The sequence below is a fragment of the Argiope bruennichi genome, chromosome 7 (assembly GCF_947563725.1).
Source record: "Argiope bruennichi chromosome 7, qqArgBrue1.1, whole genome shotgun sequence".
Classification (NCBI taxonomy): domain Eukaryota; kingdom Metazoa; phylum Arthropoda; class Arachnida; order Araneae; family Araneidae; genus Argiope; species Argiope bruennichi.
This window is the reverse complement of record NC_079157.1, coordinates 15,089,684-15,110,313: the sequence shown is the minus strand read 5'-3', so window position 1 is coordinate 15,110,313 and position 20,630 is coordinate 15,089,684. Positions and strand designations below refer to the sequence as shown.

The 20,630-nt window shown below is 30.6% G+C and overlaps 1 protein-coding gene across 3 annotated transcripts in view; it reads left to right on the top strand.

The window, feature by feature from the left end:
* LOC129976652 (clavesin-2-like) overlaps positions 1-20,630 on the top strand; it is a 60,419-nt gene that overhangs the window by 259 nt on the left and 39,530 nt on the right. The window contains exon 1 of one of the 3 annotated variants that reach the window (XM_056090336.1): positions 8,066-8,220. The exons of the other annotated variants lie outside the window; for them this stretch is intronic. The gene's annotated coding sequence lies outside the window, so the exon portion shown is untranslated. Of the gene's footprint in view, positions 1-8,065; positions 8,221-20,630 lie in introns of those variants that run through there. 3 annotated transcript variants of the gene reach the window in all.

Genomic DNA, 20,630 nt, shown 5'->3' with positions numbered 1-20,630 from the left:
TGAGTAAAATATTTTCTCTAAATGCAATTATTTTACTATTTTTTTGAATTCGGTGCATTGAAGTATTGCCATTTTAACATAGTCGCGTGCAATAAAATTGCATGAATGTGAATATTTTAATAGCTCACGAGCAGATCAAATGTAAATACAACATTTTTTTAAAATTTTAATTATCTCAAAGACAGAACTTCTAGTTTTTCTTTTATAAAATCGCGTTCTTTCAGAGAAAATATTTAGATGCTAATCACATACTGATTGCATATGAAAATTTTTAAATCATACCTATATATGATCTGGTCATTAAATAAAACAATTCATGATTATATTTAGTTTAACATGTTATTCGAAACAATCTGTTATATTACAGTATTCATTTTACAGTTCATCTATCAATACTTAGATTTTTGTAAGTACACTGTTTTACCATGGTGTAATTGGGTCCAAAAAGGTGCTATATGACATTGACAAGCATGAGAGCAGTTAGAAAAAGGCTCTATTAGTTAGTTACAAAAATGCTTTTTTTTGTATAAAATCGCGTTTATTCGGGTTTTTTAAGATTATGGATAAATTTAAAAAGAAAAAAAAAATAAATATAAATACACAAGTAAAAAAAACTAAGCAAAAAGCGCAGTTCGATTAGAGGGCCCGAAACACACGAGTTATTTACGTTCTGCACCCCTATACTCCACTGACCAATATTCGAAGCGGAAGTTGAATATAGTTATTTTAATAGTCAATAAAAAAAATTGTGTGTAAAATCTGTTTTTTTTTCAGGAAAGACACCTAGAGAGATAAATTTAAAAAATAAAACTTTACCTAAATATAAAATTTAATTCAAATCGTTAGAGCCGTTTCCGAGATACATGAAATAAATAAATTTATATATATATATATATATGTGTGTGTGTGTGTAATAATATTTTAATTCTAATTTCAATTTTAATAGTTTCCAAGATTTTATCTTAATTTAGCCAATAGTAATTTCATTCTAAAAATATTCTCTTATTTTATGATTCAATTCCACTTTCGGTTTAATTAATCCCTTTGTAAAAATAATGCGCCATCAGCACTATATATCAAATGAAAGTGATATCTTCCGTGCCCTTGAAAAGGTGTCAACATATGTATTGAATTGGCTCGTGGCCGGAAATCCTATGTTATATAAGGCTAATGATCATTTGTTTCGCCCCTTTCTGGCTTCTTTCTTACTTCTGCTTTTGTGTCGCGCTGCGTCTGCAAATAAATTGCTTTCCCGAGATGGATGTTAAAGAGAGAATAAAACAACGAAATTAAAAATACAGCGTTTCGTCTATGTCTTCAAACCCGCATATATATATATATATATATATATATATATATATATATATATATATATATATATATATATATATATATATATATATATATATATATATATATATATATATATATATATATATATATATATATATATATATATATATATATATATATATATATATATAATTATTATTAAGAATTGCTCGTTTAGGGTTATAAGATTAACTAATGCTTTAAGAGGACAGTGGATTAAATAAGCAAAAGTGAATGAAAATGTGCAATTTTATTTTTATCGTTTCATCACCAAAATATATGTTTAGAATGAACTAAAATAATGCTATAAAATGTATTGTTCAAAAAAATAAATGTTTGGTTAAGAAGGAAAAAGTACATCTTAATGACTCTTCTCAAAATGATATTGTAATTAGAATGAAATATCTTTGAAATGTTTCAGGTGTCTTAGTTTTTGAAATTAAATGAAATTGATAATAATAATTTCGGTCAAACATTAAAAAAAATGAGGTATGCATTTTATGTTCCGAGTTTTTTTTAGCTCATTAAAAGTCAATTTTAGTTCAGCAAAGCATAAAATTCGTATAAAAATGCAGTAAGTGCGTATACAAATATTTTTAAAAAATGAGCATTTAATTGGAATTACAAAATTATACACAGTTTTGTTCCAAATAAATTTACATTTGGTAATAAGAAAAATAATAGAAAAAATTAAATATTAAATCGCCTAAAATATTTTAAATTAAAAAAAAATTATATATCTTTTAAATTTTTAAAAAATAACATATTTCGTTTTAAAATTTTTATAAAGAAATTTGACGTATTTATATTTTATAATACATATGCAGAAAAAATTTCATAACCCTGACTGAATAATTCCCCAAAGTGTCTATTGTCCCCTTAACATATTTTAAAATATTGTATGATTTTAACATGATAAAGTTTTTAGGCTGGCATTTTTTATGAGAACTAGTAATGTTGCCTTTTAATAATAATAATAATTATTATAATAAATGTAACGGCTGATGGAATCAGGTCAAAGACGATCAAGCCCAAAATAATAATATAATATTATAATAATAATCTAGATATTTGAATCTCTTACTTTTAAAATATTAAATTTTATAGACTGACATATTATGCATGAATTGGGACATGCGTGATATATGGTGTAAAAATTGCTCAAAATTCAGGGAAGACCGTTGGGTTTAGGAAGAGCTTAGTTTAGTTATATTAACGTCCCGTTTTAAAGCAACACTAGGGCTATTTTGGGACTTACCTCGTAATTTTGTGGTCAGATGACAAAGACGACACCTGAACTGGCACTCTCATATTAAGACGATACTGAATATATGTTGCTTGTGCATGTTATTGCTGCTACACAATTAAGAGCAAAGTTTTTGAAAAAAAATAAAGGTAAACTTATCACGTTTAATGCATTATTTTATCATCATGATCCAAATAGAAGTTCGAATATCTTTAGAATTTTTCTAATTTGCTCTTACCAGCAATATATCTGTATTTTTTACGAGCAATGTTTCTGTATATTTTTACGAGCAATGTATCTGTATATTTTTACGAGCAATGTATCTGTAATTTTTGTATACTAAAGAATGCATATTTTTTTTACCAAGTATACAATTTTTACAATCAAAATGCAAATTATTCAGAAAACTATTTACTTTTTTGCAAAAGATTAAATTCATACTCATAGAATAATCATGAACTGATAGTTCTAATTCAACAATGGATAGCTCCTTTATCACTGTCATCGTACAACTTCTAATTGTAAATTTTAATACGTTCATTTGAACTTAAATTAAATTATTTGAATTTTTGTTAGTTATTAAAATTGGAATCCAATAGTTTAATTTAGTAATATAATTTATTTAATATCGTTTTCCATTCTTATAAAATAATTCTTCTTCGTTAGCAATATTATAGAATGTCTAACTTGAATTATATAAATTTATACTAAAATTTTTAACATGAGAGTGTGAAAATTAATAGTTTTAAGCATATAATTACAGTCGACATGACATTGGTATGCTTAAAATGTTTATATTCTTTAACGCAAGCAACAGTATTGTATGCAACATGTATTCAACAAATTGAAAGTCCCAGAATACTTGATTATTAATTCCATTAACAATTGTTTGGAATCGGCTGGAACGATTTATCAATTTATTTGATTGCTCAGTTTGTTGTTATTCCCAGGTTAAATTTTCTGTGATTATGATTTGATTTCAAAGGTGGCTCTGAATTATTTAAAGAAGAACAACTTCATGATATATAACCCCTTAATGCTTTAGAAATTCTTGGGTCACTCCATCCTTTCAAAAATAAATAAATAAATAAAAATAAAATAAAATAAAAGATTAAAGGCTATTAGCTAGAATGTGCGATAATTGATGAATTTCTTATCTGTTATTGACTATTTGAAACGGAATGATTAATTTAAATTCTGATTTATTAAATTTAAATGATTTATTTAAATTTTCTCTCGGGTTCAATGGTAATTTAATTTAATAAAAGTAGAAAAATAAAATCTGCTATCGCAAATTTCATGTTATTATGTGATGACATTATTGTATTTTTAAGTCATAGTTTGAACTAATTAATTTAAGTCATTAACCAGTTTAAACCTGTTTGAAATAATCACATGATTATCAGATTACGCATGCGTCGATATTTAGAAAACGATGTTCTTTTTTTAATTTCAAAATCGTTCTAGCTTCAATTTTTTTTTGTCAGCTAGAAAAAATTAAATTAAAAAAAAATCACACACACACACACACACACACACACACACACACACACACACACACACACACACACACACACACACACACACACACACACACACACACACACACACACACAATTTTCGATACCTCCTCTCTAAGTTTCGCTTTCATTCCCATTTTCTTCTCTAAGTTTCTTCGGGAATAACTTCTTATGACTGTGCCCTTTATTGTCCAGAAAGGAGGATCGTATTCATAGCGGACATTTATGCCAAGTTGTAAACTTTTTGTCGGCTATATGCCTCAAAAGCGACAAATCACCAGTTTTCTGCCTATGCTTTTTGTGGCTTAAAAAACCTTAAACCAGAATAAAATCATGTTCTCACATAGTAAAAGTGCCTGAGACTGCATCAGGTAATTTACAAGTGATGCTGGAGATGGCACGGAAGTACTAAAATCATTTCAGCGGACCGTTTTAGGAAATTTATGACTAATTCTGGTGACGGCATTATAGGTCAAAAATGTTTCAAGGCAGTGCTTCAGTTTATCTATAACTAATGCAAGACATGGCACTGAAAGTCTAAAAACGTTCCAAGGAACTGTTTCACGGACTAAAAATGTTTCAAGCTTGTATCAATGTTATGTTGGCTGTAACTGCATGATTGCGAATATTAATTTTCTATCCTTGAATAGAATGGCCACTGAAAGACTAAACGATACATAAAAATAGTTTTGAAATTGTATATTTATATTTTTTATTGGAAATATAATTAATAGATTTTTTTCTGTGTTAAGTGTGAAAAAAAAAAAACGGTAGAAAATATTCTTACTTTAAAATGATGCAGATATTTTCTCTGACTTTGAATAACTGATCTTTTATTGAAGCTAAAAAGCTGAATGATTTTTATTCATTGCTACATGCCCTATGCGATCATTTTGATCTACAAGATATATTCAGTACTTCTAAAAATAAAGGAATGAGCTTGGAATTTTTCAAATTCTTAAATTTCTCAGTGTCACATTGAATATTTAATAAATTTTTTTAAGAATAATAATAGCTGGTTTTGGATTTTTAACAATTAATATCAATTGACTTCTTTTCAAGGATTCCACAATTGAGCAATATCTTTTATTTCTTACTTCTTTTATTTTTAGTTTTTCCATTTAAGTTTCCTTTAATTTTTCTCACATGATTACGTTTTCGCAACTGTTTAGCTGATATATATCATTATTTTCTAATCAGTTGAATCAAAATTTCATTCTAAAGTTTAGAATCCTTGTTTATTTTTTGATTGCACAACAATAGCAATAGAATCGCAATAATTAGAATTGTTCCATTTTTCAATAAGTTGCAGCTGTTGTTGAACGTGAGAAGGAAAAACAATTTTATTTATTATTCGACACAGTTGAATAGCCATTTTCGACTTTATCGTCTGCCATTTTACGTGAATGAACGAAACCAAAGGGCACAAATTTTAGTGAATCATAAAAGTTTATCTTTGCAGTAATTTCACCGAACTGCTTATAATGTAGAAAGAAAAGCTTATTTACATTTTAAAATTATATTTATTTTTGATTTTCTTGAAATATACTTTAGTTTTAAACCCAGCTTCCTTGTCACATTTTAAAATATGATTTTATCATTAATATAAAAGAAATTAATTGCGAAAACAAAATCAGTATTCTGAAAACCATTCAGTTAGTTTCAGAAATAGATACAACAAGTTAAATTACTTAGCTTTAGAAAATAAAAACAATTTATATTTTAAAACAACAATGCTATCAGTAAAATTGCTAAAACTCTCTTCAAAAACCGACAAAATTAATGCATTTATGCTGTTTATTGAGGTTCGAGATCCAATTACAATTAAAAGAATAAAATGTGTTTATTGAAAAATTCAGAAGTTTGCGTAATAAGCAAATAAAAAATAAGATTCTAATGCATACAACGTATAGTGAAAAAAAAACGAATTATTTTCTTGGAAAATAATTCTTCTTTTTAATAAAACAATGAAAGTTGTTAATACTCATCAAAATAATCGATCATAAGAGAAATCTACACAATTTTTTCTCTTAATTTGATTGCCTGAAGAGTTCTAATTCATGAGATTCGAGATTATTTAGATGTTTAAAATTATCGTTTGACTTTATTTGCTCTTTATAAATAAAATTAAAATTCAGAAGCAGCTTGTAAACTATAGATATCCAATCTTTTAAACAGATCATTTCGAATTTTTTTACACGAATTCTATGAAATAAAAAAAGGGTTTTAGTGAAAAATTTGTGACAATTAATTAAATAATGCACTATCTATTGATTGATAACTGTAGTTTTGTGCATAAAAAAGATTTTTTGTCATTACTGTTGCCATTTATAATGAGCGAAACTATTACAGTTATTTTAAATGATTCCATCTGTGTGTGCCCAAGATGACGCTCACAATGTTTAATTAAATTTTGAGGTATTCCTTAAAATTATTGAAATATAATTTCGGAGATTTTAAGAAATCATTTTGTAAAGGCTGAATATTTTTGAGAAACTATGAGATCTAAAAATTGCTTGAAGCAGCTGAAATGCTCATTTTAATTCAAATAAAGTTGGAAAAGATAACATGATTTTTTTGTTCCTTAATATTTCATATGAGAGAGGCCTTTGTATTAAAATATTAAATTTGTTTATGAAAAATTGTATTGATTTATGTGAGCCTTTGGCCTTCTTTCGAGTGTGAACATTTTTATTTTCACATTTATGAAATTTTTATTCTGTCGTTGTCAAAAGTTATTTGAAGTGAGATATCTACATTTTTTGATATTATAGAGGACATCGGGGTTCATTCTTATGGGCACATTGTTATATTTGAATTTTTAATTTCGCTGAGATTCACTTTTCTCTATCTGGATTGTGGTTCTTATTCATGTGATTTCGCAGAATAATTTTTATCTGCTTGCAGTTGATAAATTACACTGCTTGTGCAAACATTAATTATGAAGTAATTTGTAATTTTTCTTTTTGTTCGAATTTTTGACGATACTTGCATTTGCACGAACCACGCCTGGATTTCAGGTAAGTGATATCATATTCAGAAGTTCCATACAACTATATTATACCACTCACAAGTATCAAGATATAAAATGACACCGCCATGGGCAACTTGTTACGATTCCATTGGGTTATAGTTATAACTTGTGCTATAGTTAGCTGTTATAGCTCAAAAACTTGGCCAGAGCAGGTTTTAATTTCATAGCATGTATTTTACTTTTAAAACTGATATAAGAAAATATGAAATATGGATAGGGGTACATTTGCATAAGAAACGTTTATAGAGGATATTGGAGAAGTGAAAGACTGATCATTGCGCAAGGCGGTTAATTAATGTGGAATTTATTACATGACACTCCAACGATTTTACAGCAAAAGGAAAACTGCCAGCAATGTTAAGTTGTAATTCTAATCAATTTCATTTTCTAATTTAACTATTTTAAGATAATTTAATTAAGTTAAATAAATAAATTATATAGATAAATTTTATTAATTTGTAAATATATCTCCGAAATACTGTATATAAATTATATTAATGAATCGCTTTACTTCAGATTCATAGTTAATTGTATCTAACCCTGTTTATAAATTAATCTCGGTGGATTTTCATTTAAAAAAGATGGAGTTTCAGTAGCATATAGACAGCGTTTTAATAACGTATTATTGCCTTTCTATTAAGAAAGCTTGGGATTTGGCATATCAGAAAACGCAGTTAACAATCATATATGTGAAAGGTGAAAATTCCTCAAGTGACTGGTTGATATTGTTCTAATGGCTAAAACGTTGTCTTATGCAAAGTGACGCCTAGCTTGAGTATAGTGTAAAGTCTCGATCCAATAACAGGTAGCGTTATGCTCAAATTCTTTATTTACAGCTTTATTACATAAAAACAACTCTTTCTCATCTAGGTTAAATAAATGATACTATTTACAGCACGAAATTTAAACAAGAATAGTTCCTCGAACAAATTTGGAGAAAACGCCTTCACAAGAACAGCTAACAGGCGGTTGGCGTCTCAGGCTACTGCAGAGTTAGCTCTAGGAATCCACCGAATTTCCTTCGGGTTGAATTTTTCTCAGAAGTCCACTTCATACCAAGCTCCTCCTCCTGATTTAGGTTGTCAGTGGTAAGGAAAACTCAGTTTCCCCTTTTTTGTTGCTTTCTAGAAAATATTTTATATTTTTACAAACATACCTGAAAGACGTGCTGACTCAGTGTATGAACTTCTGTAGATGTTAGGGCAGGGTTTTAAAGCCTCACGGGAACATTTTGATGTAAAATGTACCAAAAGCATCAAGGAATGACCTATCCTTCTTCTGAATGTCACCTCGGTTTACGACAATGGATTCTGTCATGAATTAAGGTGGAATACTTTTGAAAAGACATTTAAAATCCACTCCATTCATGGCATAAGTTGCAACCATTAGACAAGTCTTTGTTTGGGCCTTTAAAATAATTCTCTAATAATCGCATTAATTCTTGAGTTAGGAATAGCCTTGAAAATACTCTGCCCACATATGGCATTTTTTTACTATGAAATAAACCTTAGCAATAGCTATAATGCTGCAGAAGGTTATGGCAAGTTTAATTAGGACATTTTTGTTGATGAAGACTTCTTGCCATAAGTTCACGACTGATCGATCAAAGCTTGTAGATTCCTTTGGTGGACAAAATATTGCTTTCTAGAAAATATTTTATATTTTTACAAGCATACCTGAAAGAAGTGCTGACTCAGTGAATGAACTTCTGTAAATGTTAGGGCAGGGTTTTAAAGCCTCACGAGAACTTTTTGCTGTAACATGTACCAACAGCATCAAGGAATGACCTATCCTTCTTCTGAATGTCACCTCGATTTACGACAATGGATTCTGTCATGAATTACGGTGGAATACTTTTGCAAAGACATTTAAAATCCACTCCATTCATGGCATAAGTTGCAACCATTAGACAAGTCTTTGTTTGGGCCTTTAAAATAATTCTCTAATAATCGCATTAATTCTTGAGTGAGGAATAGCCTTGAAAATACTCTGCCCACATATGGCATTTTTTTACTATGAAATAAACCTTAGCAATAGCTATAATGCTGCAGAAGGCTATGGCAAGTTTAATTGGGACATTTTTGTTGATGAAGACTTCTTTCCATAAGTTCACGACTGATCGATCAAAGCTTGTAGATTCCTTTGGTGGACAAAATATTGCTTTCTAGAAAATATTTTATATTTTTACAAACATACCTGAAAGAAGTGCTGACTCAGTGAATGAACTTCTGTAAATGTTAGGGCAGGGTTTTAAAGCCTCACGAGAACTTTTTGCTGTAAAATGTACCAACAGCATCAAGGAATGACCTATCCTTCTTCTGAATGTCACCTCGATTTACGACAATGGATTCTGTCATGAATTACGGTGGAATACTTTTGCAAAGACATTTAAAATCCACTCCATTCATGGCATAAGTTGCAACCATTAGACAAGTCTTTGTTTGGGCCTTTAAAATAATTCTCTAATAATCGCATTAATTCTTGAGTGAGGAATAGCCTTGAAGATACTCTGCCCATTTATGGCGGTTTTTTTTCTGTGAAATAAACCTTAGTAATAGCTATAATGCTGCAGAAGATTATGACAAGTTTAATTGGGACATTTTTCTTGATGAAGACTTCTTACCATAAGTTCACGACTGATCGATCAAAGCTTGTAGATTCCTTTGGTGGACAAAATATTGCTTTCTAGAAAATATTTTATATTTTTACAAACATACCTGAAAGAAGTGCTGACTCAGTGAATGAACTTCTGTAAATGTTAGGGCAGGGTTTTAAAGCCTCACGAGAACTTTTTGCTGTAAAATGTACCAACAGCATCAAGGAATGACCTATCCTTCTTCTGAATGTCACCTCGATTTACGACAATGGATTCTGTCATGAATTACGGTGGAATACTTTTGCAAAGACATTTAAAATCCACTCCATTCATGGCATAAGTTGCAACCATTAGACAAGTCTTTGTTTGGGCCTTTAAAATAATTCTCTAATAATCGCATTAATTCTTGAGTGAGGAATAGCCTTGAAAATACTCTGCCCACATATGGCATTTTTTTACTATGAAATAAACCTTAGCAATAGCTATAATGCTGCAGAAGGCTATGGCAAGTTTAATTGGGACATTTTTGTTGATGAAGACTTCTTGCCATAAGTTCACGACTGATCGATCAAAGCTTGTAGATTCCTTTGGTGGACAAAATATTGCTTTCTAGAAAATATTTTATATTTTTACAAACATACCTGAAAGAAGTGCTGACTCAGTGAATGAACTTCTGTAAATGTTAGGGCAGGGTTTTAAAGCCTCACGAGAACTTTTTGCTGTAAAATGTACCAACAGCATCAAGGAATGACCTATCCTTCTTCTGAATGTCACCTCGATTTACGACAATGGATTCTGTCATGAATTACGGTGGAATACTTTTGCAAAGACATTTAAAATCCATTCCATTCATGGCATAAGTTGCAACCATTAGACAAGTCTTTGTTTGGGCCTTTAAAATAATTCTCTAATAATCGCATTAATTCTTGAGTGAGGAATAGCCTTGAAAATACTCTGCCCACATATGGCATTTTTTTACTATGAAATAAACCTTAGCAATAGCTATAATGCTGCAGAAGGCTATGGCAAGTTTAATTGGGACATTTTTGTTGATGAAGACTTCTTGCCATAAGTTCACGACTGATCGATCAAAGCTTGTAGATTCCTTTGGTGGACAAAATATTGCTTTCTAGAAAATATTTTATATTTTTACAAACATACCTGAAAGAAGTGCTGACTCAGTGAATGAACTTCTGTAAATGTTAGGGCAGGGTTTTAAAGCCTCACGAGAACTTTTTGCTGTAAAATGTACCAACAGCATCAAGGAATGACCTATCCTTCTTCTGAATGTCACCTCGATTTACGACAATGGATTCTGTCATGAATTACGGTGGAATACTTTTGCAAAGACATTTAAAATCCACTCCATTCATGGCATAAGTTGCAACCATTAGACAAGTCTTTGTTTGGGCCTTTAAAATAATTCTCTAATAATCGCATTAATTCTTGAGTGAGGAATAGCCTTGAAAATACTCTGCCCACATATGGCATTTTTTTACTATGAAATAAACCTTAGCAATAGCTATAATGCTGCAGAAGGCTATGGCAAGTTTAATTGGGACATTTTTGTTGATGAAGACTTCTTTCCATAAGTTCACGACTGATCGATCAAAGCTTGTAGATTCCTTTGGTGGACAAAATATTGCTTTCTAGAAAATATTTTATATTTTTACAAACATACCTGAAAGAAGTGCTGACTCAGTGAATGAACTTCTGTAAATGTTAGGGCAGGGTTTTAAAGCCTCACGAGAACTTTTTGCTGTAAAATGTACCAACAGCATCAAGGAATGACCTATCCTTCTTCTGAATGTCACCTCGATTTACGACAATGGATTCTGTCATGAATTACGGTGGAATACTTTTGCAAAGACATTTAAAATCCATTCCATTCATGGCATAAGTTGCAACCATTAGACAAGTCTTTGTTTGGGCCTTTAAAATAATTCTCTAATAATCGCATTAATTCTTGAGTGAGGAATAGCCTTGAAAATACTCTGCCCACATATGGCATTTTTTTACTATGAAATAAACCTTAGCAATAGCTATAATGCTGCAGAAGGCTATGGCAAGTTTAATTGGGACATTTTTGTTGATGAAGACTTCTTGCCATAAGTTCACGACTGATCGATCAAAGCTTGTAGATTCCTTTGGTGGACAAAATATTGCTTTCTAGAAAATATTTTATATTTTTACAAACATACCTGAAAGAAGTGCTGACTCAGTGAATGAACTTCTGTAAATGTTAGGGCAGGGTTTTAAAGCCTCACGAGAACTTTTTGCTGTAAAATGTACCAACAGCATCAAGGAATGACCTATCCTTCTTCTGAATGTCACCTCGATTTACGACAATGGATTCTGTCATGAATTACGGTGGAATACTTTTGCAAAGACATTTAAAATCCACTCCATTCATGGCATAAGTTGCAACCATTAGACAAGTCTTTGTTTGGGCCTTTAAAATAATTCTCTAATAATCGCATTAATTCTTGAGTGAGGAATAGCCTTGAAAATACTCTGCCCACATATGGCATTTTTTTACTATGAAATAAACCTTAGCAATAGCTATAATGCTGCAGAAGGCTATGGCAAGTTTAATTGGGACATTTTTGTTGATGAAGACTTCTTGCCATAAGTTCACGACTGATCGATCAAAGCTTGTAGATTCCTTTGGTGGACAAAATATTGCTTTCTAGAAAATATTTTATATTTTTACAAACATACCTGAAAGAAGTGCTGACTCAGTGAATGAACTTCTGTAAATGTTAGGGCAGGGTTTTAAAGCCTCACGAGAACTTTTTGCTGTAAAATGTACCAACAGCATCAAGGAATGACCTATCCTTCTTCTGAATGTCACCTCGATTTACGACAATGGATTCTGTCATGAATTACGGTGGAATACTTTTGCAAAGACATTTAAAATCCACTCCATTCATGGCATAAGTTGCAACCATTAGACAAGTCTTTGTTTGGGCCTTTAAAATAATTCTCTAATAATCGCATTAATTCTTGAGTGAGGAATAGCCTTGAAGATACTCTGCCCATTTATGGCGGTTTTTTTTCTGTGAAATAAACCTTAGTAATAGCTATAATGCTGCAGAAGATTATGACAAGTTTAATTGGGACATTTTTCTTGATGAAGACTTCTTACCATAAGCTCAAGAATTATCGATCACAGCTTGTAGATTTCTTTGGTGGACAAAATATTGCTGAATATGTCTGAACAAGTGATTTAGAAACCGAAAGAGCTCCGTTCATACCAGAAAGAAGCATTGCTGCGTCACAAAAAAGTCAGTCCTTCAATAGAAATAGGTCCTTTTACTTTGATAGAAAGGAACGGAGGCACACGTCAGCTCACAAAAAACAGGGAGATGACGATAGTAAGAGTAAAGGAGCAAAAATCAAAAGCTGATGGTAGTAGAGTGGTGAAAGAGGAAATCGATTGCAGAAAATGCATGAAGAAATGATGCAAAAACCGAAAGAGCTCCTTTCATATCAGAAAGAAGCATTGCTGCAACACAAAAAAGTCAGTCCTTCAATAGAAATAGGTCCTTTTACTTTGATAGAAAGGAACGGAGGCACACGTCAGCTCACAAAAAACAGGGAGATGACGATAGTAAGAGTAAAGGAGCAAAAATCAAAAGCTGATGGTAGTAGAGTGGTGAAAGAGGAAATCGATTGCAGAAAATGCATGAAGAAATGATGCAAAAACCGAAAGAGCTCCTTTCATATCAGAAAGAAGCATTGCTGCAACACAAAAAAGTCAGTCCTTCAATAGAAATAGGTCCTTTTACTTTGATAGAAAGGAACGGAGGCACACGTCAGCTCACAAAAAACAGGGAGATGACGATAGTAAGAGTAAAGGAGCAAAAATCAAAAGCTGATGGTAGTAGAGTGGTGAAAGAGGAAATCGATTGCAGAAAATGCATGAAGAAATGATGCAAAAACCGAAAGAGCTCCTTTCATATCAGAAAGAAGCATTGCTGCAACACAAAAAAGTCAGTCCTTCAATAGAAATAGGTCCTTTTACTTTGATAGAAAGGAACGGAGGCACACGTCAGCTCACAAAAAACAGGGAGATGACGATAGTAAGAGTAAAGGAGCAAAAATCAAAAGCTGATGGTAGTAGAGTGGTGAAAGAGGAAATCGATTGCAGAAAATGCATGAAGAAATGATGCAAAAACCGAAAGAGCTCCTTTCATATCAGAAAGAAGCATTGCTGCAACACAAAAAAGTCAGTCCTTCAATAGAAATAGGTCCTTTTACTTTGATAGAAAGGAACGGAGGCACACGTCAGCTCACAAAAAACAGGGAGATGACGATAGTAAGAGTAAAGGAGCAAAAATCAAAAGCTGATGGTAGTAGAGTGGTGAAAGAGGAAATCGATTGCAGAAAATGCATGAAGAAATGATGCAAAAACCGAAAGAGCTCCTTTCATATCAGAAAGAAGCATTGCTGCAACACAAAAAAGTCAGTCCTTCAATAGAAATAGGTCCTTTTACTTTGATAGAAAGGAACGGAGGCACACGTCAGCTCACAAAAAACAGGGAGATGACGATAGTAAGAGTAAAGGAGCAAAAATCAAAAGCTGATGGTAGTAGAGTGGTGAAAGAGGAAATCGATTGCAGAAAATGCATGAAGAAATGATGCAAAAACCGAAAGAGCTCCTTTCATATCAGAAAGAAGCATTGCTGCAACACAAAAAAGTCAGTCCTTCAATAGAAATAGGTCCTTTTACTTTGATAGAAAGGAACGGAGGCACACGTCAGCTCACAAAAAACAGGGAGATGACGATAGTAAGAGTAAAGGAGCAAAAATCAAAAGCTGATGGTAGTAGAGTGGTGAAAGAGGAAATCGATTGCAGAAAATGCATGAAGAAATGATGCAAAAACCGAAAGAGCTCCTTTCATATCAGAAAGAAGCATTGCTGCAACACAAAAAAGTCAGTCCTTCAATAGAAATAGGTCCTTTTACTTTGATAGAAAGGAACGGAGGCACACGTCAGCTCACAAAAAACAGGGAGATGACGATAGTAAGAGTAAAGGAGCAAAAATCAAAAGCTGATGGTAGTAGAGTGGTGAAAGAGGAAATCGATTGCAGAAAATGCATGAAGAAATGATGCAAAAACCGAAAGAGCTCCTTTCATATCAGAAAGAAGCATTGCTGCAACACAAAAAAGTCAGTCCTTCAATAGAAATAGGTCCTTTTACTTTGATAGAAAGGAACGGAGGCACACGTCAGCTCACAAAAAACAGGGAGATGACGATAGTAAGAGTAAAGGAGCAAAAATCAAAAGCTGATGGTAGTAGAGTGGTGAAAGAGGAAATCGATTGCAGAAAATGCATGAAGAAATGATGCAAAAACCGAAAGAGCTCCTTTCATATCAGAAAGAAGCATTGCTGCAACACAAAAAAGTCAGTCCTTCAATAGAAATAGGTCCTTTTACTTTGATAGAAAGGAACGGAGGCACACGTCAGCTCACAAAAAACAGGGAGATGACGATAGTAAGAGTAAAGGAGCAAAAATCAAAAGCTGATGGTAGTAGAGTGGTGAAAGAGGAAATCGATTGCAGAAAATGCATGAAGAAATGATGCAAAAACCGAAAGAGCTCCTTTCATATCAGAAAGAAGCATTGCTGCAACACAAAAAAGTCAGTCCTTCAATAGAAATAGGTCCTTTTACTTTGATAGAAAGGAACGGAGGCACACGTCAGCTCACAAAAAACAGGGAGATGACGATAGTAAGAGTAAAGGAGCAAAAATCAAAAGCTGATGGTAGTAGAGTGGTGAAAGAGGAAATCGATTGCAGAAAATGCATGAAGAAATGATGCAAAAACCGAAAGAGCTCCTTTCATATCAGAAAGAAGCATTGCTGCAACACAAAAAAGTCAGTCCTTCAATAGAAATAGGTCCTTTTACTTTGATAGAAAGGAACGGAGGCACACGTCAGCTCACAAAAAACAGGGAGATGACGATAGTAAGAGTAAAGGAGCAAAAATCAAAAGCTGATGGTAGTAGAGTGGTGAAAGAGGAAATCGATTGCAGAAAATGCATGAAGAAATGATGCAAAAACCGAAAGAACTCCTTTCATATCAGAAAGAAGCATTGCTGTGTCATAAGCAAGTCCTTCATTAGAAATAAGTCCTTCGATTTCGATACGAGAGAATAGAGGCTCAAGTCAGTTCACAAGGCCATTTTCAGAATTTCATATGGATGAGGGACGAAAGAGAAAATCGACTGTGAGTTTATTTAAGAATATTCAGAGGGAAAATGTTTTGAAAACTGCATTTTCAAAATGATAAACAAACAAAAAAAAAAAGAACAAAAATGAAAAACATTATTAACTCAGACAAATAAACGAAGGAAAAGGACTCTTAACATGCATCTTTGGACCGAAAGGACGACAGTTGATACTGTGAAGAGTTTTTTTTATAAGTTTTAATGTTTAGGTTGGCTTGTCGTAACAACTGATTAGAATGGGCTTATGACCTCAGAATAAATTTCAGAAATGACATGCTAATAAAAGCTGCTCAGATATTAATCATAATGATATTCATTAAAATAACTCATGAACTTAAATGTATTATGAATAACGTTCATAGAAATATTTTTGTTACATAAAACCTACAAAATAACAAATGCATGAAAATATATTATTTATATTCCTATAATATAGTATGTAATAAATGACTATAATTAATACAACAACCTACCCTATTCAAAGGCAAATTGTATATGTATCTAATAATATTGTTGTATTTTCTTTGTATAGTCGTTTTTAAGAAAATATATTATGAGTTTTCAAAATCAGAGTAAGTTTAAACAAATTTCATGAAAATACTTAAAATAGATTCCTTAAAAAAAAATTCTTGAAAAAAAAAAAGCATAATAACTAATCATTGTTTCCCTTACAGATTTTATTTAGTCTAACAGATTTTAGGATAGTTTTGATGAAAATTTCATAATACTGAAAAAATAGTTAATTTTTTATTAATAAAATAATAAAATATTTTTATTAAATGTGAAAATATATTATTTAATTATACTTCATGAAATTTTAGACGATAATTTCTTATTTAAAATGATCGCCTGCAGTTAATTATTCATGTAAAATAATTCAGTCAGTTTTGCGATATTTTAAATGTTGTTTCTTGTTTAAAATTATCGTCTGCCATTAATTGATTGAAAATGATGACAAATTCTACTTTGGAAAAATGTTAGCCATAATATGCTTGATTAAAATTTTCACTCAGCTGTAATATTAAATGAAAACTATTTTAACTTACTTTGCGATTTCTCATAATATTTTCATAACTTGTGGAGTTCTTGCTTACAATTTTTAATAAGAAGACTTCTTTTAAAGATCTCTTTCTCAACAATATGTCTTCACGATAAAAAGGAAGGGAAGACAGCGGAAATTTGAAACCAGTTCAAATCTCCTGCAAAGGTCTATGTTGTCGAATGTCACAACAAATCCCTGAACTTATGTTTAGTGAAAAGTAGAAAATCTAGTTCTAAGTCAACATTCTAAAAATTTTGAACAATTTATTCTTATAGTCACACACTACTGTTTGCTAAAATTAAAAAAAAAATCAATAACAACCTAGACATATTTCATATATAATTCTTTCAGTTTTTAGGGATTTACTATTTTCTTAATTAATTAAAATCATTTTATAGTCATTCGTTTGTCTCCAAATCATGTCAACACTTAGAAAATGCAACCATTAAATTTTCCCAGATCAAATCGATAATGCTAACAGTAAACCTGGAAAAAGCTAATTGCCACACAAAATTTTGTTCATTTAAACTATCGGTATAGTTTTTGTTTGTGCGTTTAAATTATTTCGATTATTATTATTTTATATATTTAAATTATCCGTGTATTTATTATATTTTATAATTAAGATATATGATTGAGTTAGGGGTAAATTTTTTTGAAAATTCTTAATTTAAAAAAGATATTTTTATATAATAGATTGAAAATAAAAGCATATGAAAGTAAAAAAATATAATTTAAAAGTAATCAAAAATTGGTGGAAATATAATTTTCTTTTATCTAATATAAAGGTGAAATCTTCTAATTTAGAAGTTTATCAAACCAATTCTTCAGACTTTGGCAGACGACTTAAGAAATATATTATCTATTTCTTGAATTAAGAATTAAATTGTATTTCTGTTCAATATTTGAATGCTGGAGTTAAAATGACTAATAACAAAAATGTTTCAACTTTTTTATCATTATAAAATATTAAAATTATTGTAAAATCTTTAAAATCAACAGATTGTTTATTCTGCAATTCGAGAAATATAGACAACATCGAGAAATTATTAAACCGAATTCAAGCAAAAATTATGAATTAGATTTTATTTTATAAAGTTTTTTCGTATGAAAAAAATTTAGAAAATTTAGAATTTTTAAAAAATAAAATTGAAAGATATATAATAGCATTAAAGGTTAAATTAAACTATCATGAAAAAGAATGGAAGAAAAATAAAACTTAGAAAAAAATTCTAAGGTATTTAAAAAAACTAATGAAAATTTAAGAATATTGATTAAAAATATTTCTGACAAAAAGGAACAATTTAACGTATTCATCTGCATTGAATTATATTGCTATTATGTTAATTTATATATTTAAATATATGTATGATTCGATAGATTTCGATGAAAAAATTATCTTAGAATAATAAGTAATGTTTGTCAGATTTTGGATATTAATTATTATAAAAATAATTAAAAATTCTATAGTATGATGTTTAATAAAAAATCACAACTTTAATACATACGAATTTTATATATATAAAAGCAATTTATTTGCATGAATCTATTAAATATGTGCAATGTTCTTTAATTTAATTTAAATCTGAATTAATTTCCCAATTTTTGTCTAATATTAGCACACGTTAACTTCATTCTAAAATGTTCTCTTATTTCTTGATTCAATTCCCACTTTTTATTAATTATTTTTAACAGATACTCTAAAAATTTGTCTTCAACATTTTCTCGTACTTGAGCGAAGTGATAAAAATAGCTAATACTTACAACATTCCTTTAAAGAAACCTAAGATTACCTTTCCAAAGGTCAAAAGGTCACGTGTCAAAAAAATCTATCAACATTCCTATCAAAGAAATTCTTGCGGGGGAAAATTTGGGGCTTTTTGCTCTTGTTTCTTGATGCAGCGTGACGCAACTTTTATCGTTTTTTCTACATCATACGACTCCCGGGGTGAAATAAATTGAAGTTAAAGTTTCAGCAGTTTTTTTTTTCCACACAGCTACAAAATCATGCTTACATTTTATATATTTATAGATTTTAAGTGATTATTTTGCTTTATATAAAGAAAGGAGAATGAATAGATAAATATTTATTTAGGGTTTTTTCCTCTTAACTTGTTACTAGTTAAGTTTAATAGTAGAATGGAAGCCAAACTAAAACTAATGCACTATTTGTTAGAGTAGTTTGGTTGGTTACGTGGCCAGAGTGGACGTGGCCAGAGCGGACGTGGTCAGAGCGGACAGTGGCTACAGCGGACACGTGAGAGGAGCTGGGTGGGCAGAACGGACATTTTTGCACCTATTGTGTTGTTTCCCTAATCAGTCATCTATTATGTAGTTTCGAGCTTTGCACCTGCTGTAGAGATAAGCCGATATTATTGGGAGAGAAGGCCTTTCTCCAAATATGCCCATTAAAGTATGGAATGTATATGGACAGCGTCATAGGACAAATAATTATGTTGAAGGGTGGAATTCCAAATTAAATGCAATCACTAGCAGAAACTAACCTAATGTCCACTTATTAGTTAAAATACTAAAAGAAGAAACACAAAAAGTGTCTTTTAATTTGAAATCCAGAGAGTTAGGCGACCCTGGAATAAAAAGGAAAAACGCATATGTAAAATTGGATGAAAGTATTGAAAACATCTTAAAAGAATTCGAAACATCAAACAATTTAGAAAAATGTCTAAAATCTTTAAGTTTTATAACTAGGTTGGACTAAATTCTATGTTAAATGATATTTATGCCTTTATAATAAAGGTTAGTTAATATTTATTTACTTGTGTTTATTTTTCTTTTATTTACTTATATTTGTTTTATATATTTTACTTCTAGTATTTATTTTTACTTACATTGATGAAACTAATTAATTTTATGGCAATGGCACCTGTTCTAATATTTATTTGACTCTAAAATACAGTTTTCCACAAAATCCCTGAAATTCGTTTATACCCTTCATTATGCTGTTACTTACTTTTATTTTTTAAATATTTCTCTGAAAGTTTTTATTTTTATTACATTTCGCTATGTTTAAAATGCATTCGCACTGTAATATAATATAAATAATTAAATTTGATTGGCAAAAATGTATTTATCCTTGTAGTTCGATAATCGAGTGCAAAAACAAAAAAACTTCGGTAAAAAAAAAAAAAAAAGTTATTCCACGTGAAAGAGATCTGCCACTTAAAATACTGTTTTAAATTATATTTGTGATTTTTAAAAGTATTTATTTACTTATTTATCTGCACTCTTTATCTGTTCTAAGATGGGCGAAAAAATGTGTCCGCTCTGACCACGATGAGTTTCGGAGTGTCAACTATAGCCACACCACCGTTTGGTTTTCCTTCTTTCACCATTCCTCTACAATTTTCCGCAATTTTTCTTGTCTTCAATTATTTAGTGTTGCAGACTTGTGCATAATTTTGAGTTTCTTGTAAAAATGCTTTTTATTTTTAGATTGTTTTATGTCGACTTCAAAGTGATGAGTTAATATAGTTGATTGGTTTTGTTACTTTTGTACCTACTATATCTAAGAGAAGAAACATTTCAGATTTTGTGGTAAAAAAGTGTGTTTTATTTGTAATGTGTTTGGCAAGCAATTAAAGGATCAAAGCAATCTCTGGGATC